Consider the following 11,002-nt stretch of genomic DNA (forward strand, 5'->3'; position numbering starts at 1 on the left):
ATGAGAGGACACTGAAGGCAAGATGTGGTTCACTTTTGCTTTTGAGTAACACAGTCCATGCATCACCTTGTACTGAATAGTCTGTACTTATTAACAGAAGAAGGACCCTGCTCAAACTTCTCAGCGTGAACCTTCTCGTACAAAGGCTAAAGAGGCAGCAGTGCTAAAGGAGTTCACAAGTTTTGTCACGGCTTGGAATGTGGAGTGAGCAACAAACATTCATAAAAAAGGATTTGTGGTCGGTGTGGATTCAGATTTGAGGATATTGACAGAAATGTGAATCTGGAAGCCTGGACTTGGCACGTGATTGAGCAAATAATGCAAGTTGGCTGTTAATATTTCTCTAGACATGCTTATCAACAACTATAGTCTCTCTGAATTGGAGGGTGTTAAAGAGATATTTAATGACAGTATCGTAATGCAGATAGATAATGGAATTTCAGTGGGGGAGGTATAATTGCAGACAATACCTAATAGCTGCATATCATTATACTGTGTTGTAAACCATTTATTTACAGTTGGTCATAAAGTGTCACTTTTTCCATCATTTAATTTTTTTTTTCTTGCTTTGGTCTTGATTTTTAACTTGGTTTAGGAGCCACTATAGATGGAAACTTATAAAAGCAGTTCAAACATTGTACTTGATATTGGTCTGTACAAGTAAACCAGCTTTGGTTTGACTTAACGTGTGTGTGTGTGTGGGTGTGTGTGTGTGTGTGTATGTGTGTGCATGTGCAATACACTGTGCAAGTCATAAAGTCATAGAGCCTTTAAAATAAGTTTATGGCTCTGTATGGCCTTCACTCCAACCTTTTTACACTCTGCGGAAGACACAAGAGATTTTCTCCCTTGTAAACTTTGAACTGACTATCTACATACTCTATGTGCATGAGAGGGTGATGCCAAGAAGGTGAGAATCAGTGATTGCATGTCCTTCATTAACAGAGTCATTGGTTAATGTGTCACTTGTACAACGGCGCACACACAAACACACCTACTGTAGACACACTTGCGTTGGAGCACAATGGCACCCCATCTGATACGAGTCCAGGCCCTGTTCTCTTTAAGGGTTCTTTAAGGTTACGTACACTTCCACACATTGTCTGTGTGGTGTCCTTATTCTCCGTGTCTCAAATATGACTGGAATGTGACAGCTTTAGACTGGTTTGTGTTCCCTTAATCTTTAATGTGTTTGCCAGCATGTCGCCACCAAAGTCACTTTCAATTCACAGTTAACACAACACGAAAAAACTGAAACTAAATCCTAATGCTCATTATGGCGTCAAGTTTGATCGGCTAGAAAAAGTCCATTTGCACGCACTGTGGCGAAACCGGACATGTGTAGCGAGTTTTGGACAAACTACCTTGTGGAGGAAAACTGGATTGGATTTAAGATATAAATCAAATATTTTTGGGGAAACTTGCTGATAAAAGTCTGGGGTTTTCAAACCCACCGGAAAATTCCTGTGTGGTCACTAGAAAACCTGCCAAATTCAGTCGTCAGTAACTTCACTCAAAAATGCCTTAGGCTCTCAAATAATCTCTTCTGATTTACAGTTAAATTCATTCTGTTTGACCTATAAGCTCCTTCTTTCAAATATGCCTGAAGATTTTAAAAAGTAAACATTTGGTTTGATGAAGCAAACTGGGTCTCTGAAAAAATAACACTTTTAAGAAGCCAAGTACTGACACATAAAGCGTTTGTTAAACGTTTTATGGCTTTATGTACTTTGGTTTGATCTAGGATGAGGTTTTGCCACTTGTTCTTGCAGATCTTTCTCAGTTAATATATTACAACAACTATTTAACGGACTGTCATGATTTTTTTTGAAAGTCAGGATTCTCTATTAAACCCTTCTTCTGACCTCCTTGATCCCCTGACTTTTTGCTATATTTATGAAAAATAGGATTGTGATCCATCATGAGGTCAAAATTTTGAATTGTCTAACGCTTTAGTTGCACAATGCTAACATGCTAATCTACAATAAGATACATGGTAATGGTAAAAACACTGCAAGTTAGCAGGTTCTTTTGGAGACTTTCTGTAAGAAGAAAGGAGAAGCATACAGAGTGTAACTGTGCTCACTCACTCCATGTCAAACTCATGACTTTCCCCTGATTGTTTTCAATCATCTCCCTTCGTCACACCCTCTGCCCTTTTATTCCTTACCTCCCCTTTAGTCCGATTCCTTATCTGGCTGAGTGAGAGCGAGATTGAAGGAGGGAGAGGAGAAAGGTGGGGGGGTTACCTGTACTGTGTGGCCCCACCTCTCTCTCCTGGCCATTGAGAATGAGTAAACACTAAACCACCTTTGCTTACCTTCGCACTCAAACACCCAGACGCAGGCAGGCAAGGAGTTGCTCTTACTGCTGCAGCCTGTCAACACCGATGAATGGACAGAGAGGGAGAGTTTTAGACAAAGTGTGAACGAGCAAAGTGAGTCTCAAAAGCAAAACACACCGACTTCATCTCCTCGGCCTGCTTGTCGACACCTGCGCTCCTGAGTTTGGGATACAGGTAAAGTGTGATTCTGACCCTCAAAGGTGTTTCTGTCTGTCTGCGAAAAACACAACTTGTTTCGGTCTCTTTTGAAACTTGTCTTGACACTTAACAGTAAGTTGTGCCTCTGACACAAGTAAAAAAAACTCTGTTGTTTGATGTTATGAGGCTCTTTACGACCAAACCTAAAGAAACAGCTCTTTACTTTTTGATTCAGTTCTATTGCCTTTTCTCTCTCTTGTAATGTACTGACGGAAATTACCTTCAGTTTACTTGAATTGCCAGTTTCACCACTGTAAGAGCCAAACTGATTGGAAAAAGACAACAAAGGCACTCAAGCCAATCAGTGATTGGAATGGAGATCAAGGTGTCCATACAATGAAACCAGTGGAACCAGTGGAGTGGTATGGCACTGTATGTGTGTGTGTGTGTGTGTGTGTGTGTTTAGGGTGGGGGATAAAAAATGCTTCAGTGACTACACAGAGACGCTGGCATTATTACCTACACACTTCCGGGTTCTTCCTCATATAGCGTGGACTTTTACCCCACTGAGGTGAGCTGTTTGTTTTTGTGTGTGTGTGTGTGTGTGTGTGTGTGTGTGTGTTCCAGTGCTTCATTCATTCACTGAAGCCACATTCAGTGCTGAAAATGCAGCATTAAGTTACAACATTAGCAGTTTTTTAATGATTCAGTTTACTTTTTTGAAGCAAAATGTAAAAAGGAGAAGAGATGTAATGGAAACTAAAAATGACTGTATTGACATAAAAGTTATTTCAGTTTCTGTAATTGTGCCATCGCCAGAGACTGACTCACTTGGCTGTGTTTGTCGACAGGGTGGGCCCAAGTGTGTATGAAGGTTAGCTCATTTGTAATCCGGTGTATTAAGTGTGAATGTGAAGGACGCTAAAAAACACAAAAAAATAAGCTTGTATGCAAACATTTGCGTCTCTTGTGTGCCAAATATCACCAAACCTTAGATCTCGGAGCCTCATGAACTCATGGACACACACTCTTCAAGGAGGGACACTGAAGCCTTTATCACGAGTGCGACACTGTCAACATCAGTAGTAATTGTTTGAAACAATGTCTGCTATGGCCTTGAGCAGGCTCGCTGATTAGTCTGAGGAATGTGTTTGTCTAAGGCAGCAAAGCCCCTTCCAGCTAAAAGCTAAAGCTAAAGCTGCTCTTTCTGATTAGTGACGACGATGTATGAGGGGACATGTGTGGAGCTGACCTTTCAATACTTGATGGTAAATTCAAAGCTCTTCTGTTGGTGACTAGTGCATAGTATACGATGCTGCTGCCGCTGTCATTGAAAAGAAATTGTTGCAATGTTTGTAAAATCTCTGCTGCATTGCTTCAGACTCTTGAATCAGATTGCAGCTTCCTGAGTGACAAATGTGAAGGTCCAGCAGGCGGCAGGGGGGCCATCAGAGTAAATGAACTGGAATCATCCCTCTGAGGTAAAGTTAGTGTGTGCTGGAGGCGGTCACTTACGCACTCTGTCTGACCTGAAATTCTTCAGGCCAGTTTCACTTTGAAGGGCTTTCTAGCGCTGAGGGAGGCCTGAACATTCGGTCCCCCTCCTCTCTCTCTTTTCGTTAGCCTCTCTCACTCCTCTCCATCTGCTCTTTTTCCTCCTCAGACCCCTACGCTCACTTCTCCACTCTACTCTTTTCTCCCCCCCCCCCCACATGCTACTCTTTCGCCATCCTCGCTCTTTCCTCCTTCCCTCCCCCTCCCTGCTGCTCTTCTTTGAGCTTGGGTGAACCAGAGGAATGAGGGTGACAGGTACATGGATGGGAACAAGAAAAAGGGGAAGAAAAGTGAAGAGAATTGAGGCAATGGAGAGTAGAAGCAGGGACAAAAATGAAGGGGCTCAGATTTTGGAAAACCTGGTGCAGATTAAATCTATTGTGACTTGATTGTCCGTCCTGCCTCAGCGTGCTGACGGTTATGTGAACCCTGATATGAGGACATCATGTGTCCTGAGAGTTCAGCCGCAGTGCTCACTTCTCTTTTGCTTGTGGCTTTGATAATGTCCTGTAAGTGTGTGGAAGGAACAACGCAGTGGCATTAAACTTCTTCTTTGTGTAGTGCAGTTGTCATCAGTCTACATTTTCCTGCTTTGCACTTTCAAGCCAAGCAGTTTGAGAAGCCAAAAAACACACCAGGAAGCTTTTTTTTGAAAAGAAAAAAAAAGTTTCCCTGAAGCAATTTCTGCGCCTGACTGGGAGGAACTGCTTCCAGGAACACACAGTGCGGCCTGAGCTCCTATCGCACTGCAGAAATCAACAGCAGAACTTCTGGTCTTGTGACACGCTACTCATTTACTTATGTCGGTAATCAGTCATACAGCCTTTTCAGCTGAGATACTGATTACCACTGGAGCTGCTGCTTTATTGCTCACTTTATTCCTGCTTGTTTTGCCTATGAAGCAGATTCCAATGTGTGTGTGTGTGTGTNAGATACTGATTACCACTGGAGCTGCTGCTTTATTGCTCACTTTATTCCTGCTTGTTTTGCCTATGAAGCAGATTCCAATGTGTGTGTGTGTGTGCCAATGTGTGTGTGTGTGTGTATGTGTGTGTGTGTGTGTGTGTGTGTGTGTGTGTGTGTGTGACCCTGGCCTTAATAGGGAGTCAGCTTATCACAGATATCCAACACAGTTTAAGAAGCACTATCTACTCACTCTGTTGATTAATTATGATTCAATTCTAAGTGATTGTGTTTGAAGTTAAACACAATGTCAGCTGCACTGGTACTGTGTGAATTAAAAACGTTCAAACTTTTTTAAAACTGTTTTTAACCCATAACAGAGAACATCACTTTGTTTAAATTGGTTTAAAGAAGGTAAAAAAAAAAATGATGTTCTTTCTTTCAATGTTGTCAACAAATCCCATGTGAAGGTCACATCCAATGATTCCTGTGTTGCTTACACCTCCCAGAACTATAGAGTCGTAGTGTTGCACCAGCTGGTATTAGTATTGTTTTGAATCAGCCTGTTTAAGTGACATTTATTAAAAACTACAGCATCCAGGTGATGTTGGAAAATTTACAGTCTTCCTAAAAACTAAAATTTGTAGTTGTATCCAGATTTTGAAGATTCTGATGATCCTAAATTGTGAGATTTGGTTGAGAGGCACAAACAGACCAAGAATTTGACTAACGTATTGCTGGTTTTTGTCTTTTCGTGGATTTTTTAAAACTTTAAAATAATAACACAGCCCTATTCTTAATTTAATTCATTTTCCTAATTTAAACGTAGTCTGTCATCTGTACCCCCATTTGTGATCACACCTGAAGGTTTGATTTAGTGAACATGTCCAATGATTAAGTGGACAGAGACAGTCTGTGGGTTTTTTTGTGGGTCTCTCGGGCCTCGTTGTGAGGTTTAACGGTTAACCGTTGACCTGATGGGCTGATGGTCGTTCTGTTCGGTCAACTGAACACCTGAACCCTCTGAGGTGAGCCTCTGTCCTGATTGGCTCCCACTAATGACCAACAGTTAATCTTTGATTTGGACTGACCCCCCCCCTAGTTTAGATGAAGCCCTGATTCCAATGACCTCCTCCTCAACCCTACTCATTCTTCTGGTTTTGGCTTTGGCACATGCCAAGTGATTACGCAAAGTGGCGTGAAAACACACACACACCTTTCGTGTATATTTTTACACACATCTTTACAGACACACCTTTTCGCTACAATTTGTATTCAGCTCAGTTCTCCTCGATGTCTTGGTGATTCATCTCTCAGTATAATTGGCATTTCATCGTGAAAACAAATCAAAGGCACTACGGCCCATGTGTCTGCCTATCATTTGTGCTTTTATCTATTCTTTTTTTTGTCAATCCATCACTCTCTGGTCTTGATGCTAAATAGACTTTCCTCTTGCATGTTTACTCAGTTGTTAAGGAGTGGGGCTGGTTTCGATAGCAGCAGAAACTCTGTTGACCACACACTGTGACTTTCATTTCACTTGATTCCCTCACTCCGTGCTTTCAGAGCACTTACTGGAATTTTTTGACAGAAATTCTCTAAAAGTGAGTGGCCTTCCCTCATCTGACTGTTTCGTTCCCTCTGTCGTATCTCTGTCTGCTCTCTTGACTGCCCAGGAAGGTGTGTGCTGTTTGCTTAAGTTAAGCTGCACTAGGAACATGTTCACCGTTGTTATGTACAAAAAACACACGTGGATGCTCGAATTCACACACACACGCACACACACACACACACACACACACACACACACACACACACACACACAGTAACAGTCTTGTGCTGACATGACATAAATCACTCTAGTGGCAACCAAATGTCCTTTCACTGTAACACAAACATGAGGAAGTATTCAAACCCCAGTCTGAATGTTTCCTGCCCTTTTGACCATTTCTGCAACTCTAAGCAGAAGATTCTGAAAACCTATGAAAACTGCACTTCCAATCATACACCCCTCTATCCGCCAACATCTTCTGTGCTTTTTTTTTTTTTTCCTCAGTGGGGAAAAATAGTTGTAGTTTTCAGCTGCTTCAATGGTGTGTGTAGTGGTGGATGCAGGATTCAGATCCATTACAAAGGAAAAACCCCAAAACATCAGAGTAAAAACACTTAGTTAGGTAAAACTCCTGCATTCAAAATCCAACATAAATAAAAGTAAAGATCAGCAACATGCACCTAAAGTATCTGCAGAAAGTTCTGATGTTTGTTAGGTAATGAAGAACTGAAACTACGCACTGTGTTTTATTTCATAAGACAACATCAAAAAACAGCTTATTTTTTGGAATAAGTAATCATATTTTAAAATGTGACATATGAAAAGAAAATAGCAGCTACAGCAGTTAGATATACATAATAAAACAGAAAGTATAGTATATTTTGCAATACTAGTATGAAGATTAGATTGGATTGATTAGATGGGATTCTACTTTATTGTCATGTCACAGAGTACAAGTACTACCAAAGAAAATATGGTTTAGCATCAAACCAGACGTGCAAAAGAAGTGGTAAAAGAGCAGTATATGCAGTATAGGTATACACACATGGCATCGTATTAAAGGAGTCAAAGAAACAGTATGAAGAGAGTTATATATATTCAAACTAAGTGTATAAATAAAGTAAGCTGCACATAACAATATAAGAATAGATACATGTATATATAGAGGCAGTATGAACAGAGTGTATGAAATAATAAAGATAAAGTTGCATTCGATGGAAATTCTCAAAGAAAAGCACAAATATCATACAAAACTCATGTCAGTGCAATAATTTACTTTCCACCATTGTTGTTTATGTTTATTTTTTTTTTAATGTATTTTAAAACCAAAAGTCCTTTCTGGTAACAGTAACTGTGTCAGGCTGTGATCCACCCACGTACAAACTCTACTCATACAAGTACCTGCTTTAGCTCCACCTTCATCAGCTCTTATGCTTTTTCAGCTCTGGTTCAGTGTGTGTGTGTGTGTGTGTGTGTGTGTGTAGAGGAGGCTGGACTCTGTGCTCAGTGCCCTGCTGTACCTGTCTCTCATGGAGGTGGACTAACACTCCCAGAGCAGGCAGCCAAGCAGCGGAGCGCTGTGAAGCAACAGGGGTAGCTATCCTCCTATCTGACTCTGCTTCTGCTTCGTCTTCTCTTTTTCCACCACCATCCCTCTGCTGTGTTACGTTTCTCAAGATTTCTACTTTGTCAATGTCACTCTCTTTCTACCAGTGTTTGGTGTTTTGAGGATTCATTGTCCTTGAATGAAAACTTTCTGTGACTTAAGCCTGTATGAAAAGTATTATTATTATTTTTTATCAGTTATGTCTGTGAATCTGTCTCATAATGATTGTTTCAATAGTGATTGCATGAGTCACTATTGACAGATAATCTGCTGTTATCTGTTTGGTGTGCAGAAGCAGCAGGACTAGGGCTGATTTAAGCGTTATGGTTTCATTGATCCTATTGTGCTGCCTTGTGACTCTGCTGGTAGAGGCTGCTGGGAGGACGTTTTGAACCAATCGCCTCCACATGTCCATGTGTGTGTGCATACAGCTAAGATGGCGGCTCCCATAGGCCTGTTTTCCTCAGTAGGCTGGATCACTGTCACTCAGGATAGAACAGCTAACTGAGAGATGCATTGTTCCTTACTGTTGCACACACTCAGATTTTCTTTGCTCCATAATCTGCAACAAATTGGGAGCCAAAGAGAGGTTTGTTTGCTCACAAACTTCTTAACAAAATCTGTATATTCTCCTGAGAAAAAAATCCTAATGGCAGTGTCGATTTACTATCAGGTCAGAGATAGAAAATAAAATGTTCTTCCTCTTTCGCGTTGAGAGGAACTACGTTTTATTATTGTCATGGCTCATTTGCTTATTGGATGCCAAAGATGAGAATTTTCCAGCAGTAGTCGTTGTGTGTTTACAATACGATCCGGAGTAAAGCCTGTAAAAGCTTTTTTTTAGTCCGCGCTTAAAACAATTCAGTCCTCAATAGGATGCTGTTAATAGGTATAGAATCAGGTGCTTTTATCAATCATAAACATAAGGTGATGGGCAGTCTCCACAGCGCAAACTGGAACATTTGAAAAGAGTAGTTACCCAATCAAATCCCTGCTTCTTTAACTTCCTTCAACTCCTTCCTTCGCTGGCTGGTCTCCTCCCTCCTGCACTGCTCTGAGTTCATAACCTTTGACCAGGCGAACTCTGTGTCTGAGCTCCAAATATCTGCGTAGATTATGTTTAACCTGACAACTGCAGGCTGTTCTTTTAAACAAAGAGGTTAAATCAGAACAGAAGAATCACACCTCAGTGGTCATAACTTTTCAAAACTCTTGCTGAGGCATCATCTGTAAATCTTTATGCTCTCTGTGAATAAAGGCTGTGATTCATGTTCACTTTGGTTAATTATCTACCTGTTTCTGCCTCAGGTTTCCTCCCTCTCTCTTTCTCTTACACTCACACACATGACTGCATGCACCTACGTATGTATAAAGTCAGAGCTGTAAGAAAGTAACAGTTTTTTTTTTTTCCACACATGATATTCTTACATGTTGTGCTATATTTCTGCTCCTGTAGTTGCCTTTTCTTATCTTTATTTTGTTGGTAACATTCTTCTTCACATAGATGTCAAAGACTCCCACATACACACAGACTGTTCTTATATTTTTAATGTTATGCAAAGGAAGAGAGATTAAAACTAACCATCTGAGTTTCGCTTCACTTCTGACACAGTCAGCACTGAGGAAGTTAGGAATATCTCCAAGTGGTCAAAAAGCAGGAAGCAGGCGACCCCACACCAAGAATGATTTTTTGACACACACAAAAGAAAGAAAGGGTTATTTTTTTGTCACCCAGACTTCGGTATGTGAGACAGAGTGTCGACCTCGCAGTGCTACATAGCTTCACTTTATCACCCAACAGAACTCCCAAAGTGACTATTGTCCTCCCTTTGTCATCAGTCTGGCAAGATAAGGCTGATAAGAGATGGAGTCATGTTAGCGCTTGACACGACAGAAGGAACAGAGGGAGGGAAAGCCGAGCTGTCAAAGCTGAGAAAGAAAACATGTAATGAAGGAGATGTTAAAATGTCGTAAGTTAAAGGGACAAACTCAAGTGATTTATTTGTGCAATAAAAGAAACTACTACTACTGTTGAGCACATCTATAGCCATTTTAGTTGCTCCTAATATGTTAAAATGAATGTTTTTCTATAAACTATCATGTCGTTTTGACCCGTGTCAAGATTCAGCAACCAACTGCTGCCTAAAGACAGAAGAAGAAGAAACAGCATTCTGTGTTTCCTTGCACTTTGATTTCCTCTTTACCACTAATATGACCTTATTGTCTTCTGTAGAAAAATTCACAAGCTAATGAAATAGTTGACTTCAACCACAAATATAGTATTCAAATATTTCTATATGTTTTTTGTTTATCGAATATTGAAAGTATTTCTCTTTATGTTTTATTAAAAAGATAATTGCGTAGTGTTCATCCCTCTGTGAGCTAGTTTGCTGTGATTTTAAGCCCTCCAGCTTTGGCCAAACTAACCAGTGAACAGGTGTGTGTGGGAGAGTGGGATATTGGGTCAGGTCAAATGAGTGTGCATGTTACCATGGTTGCTTGGCTTTGTAGTGTTTTACCTTTGTTGACTGCCTCACCTATTTCTGCTGAAGTCTAGGCACTCTTATGACGCACATGAACGCGCGCACACACATTATCTTCCTAACGAGCAATGGGTTGTTTTTAAAAAAAAAATTGCTTACATGATATTTAGGCTGATCACAAGAAGTTAGTTTTGTAGTCAGCTTTGGTTGCTTCAGTGTTGTACACAGCATGGAGATTTGGGGATTTAAAATGCGGTGGATTTTTCCATTCTGAATGCCGGCTGTGTTGGAAAATAACAGAGTAAGAGGTTTACACTTGGGAAGCCGATTTCTGATTGTTCTCTGTTCCCTTTTTTAGGGTTGCACCCCTTAATGAGTGGGCGCAAACACAGAAACACACACACAGAAACACACACACACAC

General features: G+C 40.7%; 1 protein-coding gene across 7 annotated transcripts in view; it reads left to right on the plus strand.

The window, feature by feature from the left end:
- Positions 1-11,002, plus strand: part of rbm47 (RNA binding motif protein 47) — a 35,760-nt gene that overhangs the window by 15,870 nt on the left and 8,888 nt on the right. The window lies entirely within an intron of this gene.

This window comes from Stegastes partitus, unplaced genomic scaffold, assembly GCF_000690725.1.
Source record: "Stegastes partitus isolate 25-593 unplaced genomic scaffold, Stegastes_partitus-1.0.2 Scaffold444, whole genome shotgun sequence".
NCBI lineage: Eukaryota > Metazoa > Chordata > Actinopteri > Pomacentridae > Stegastes > Stegastes partitus.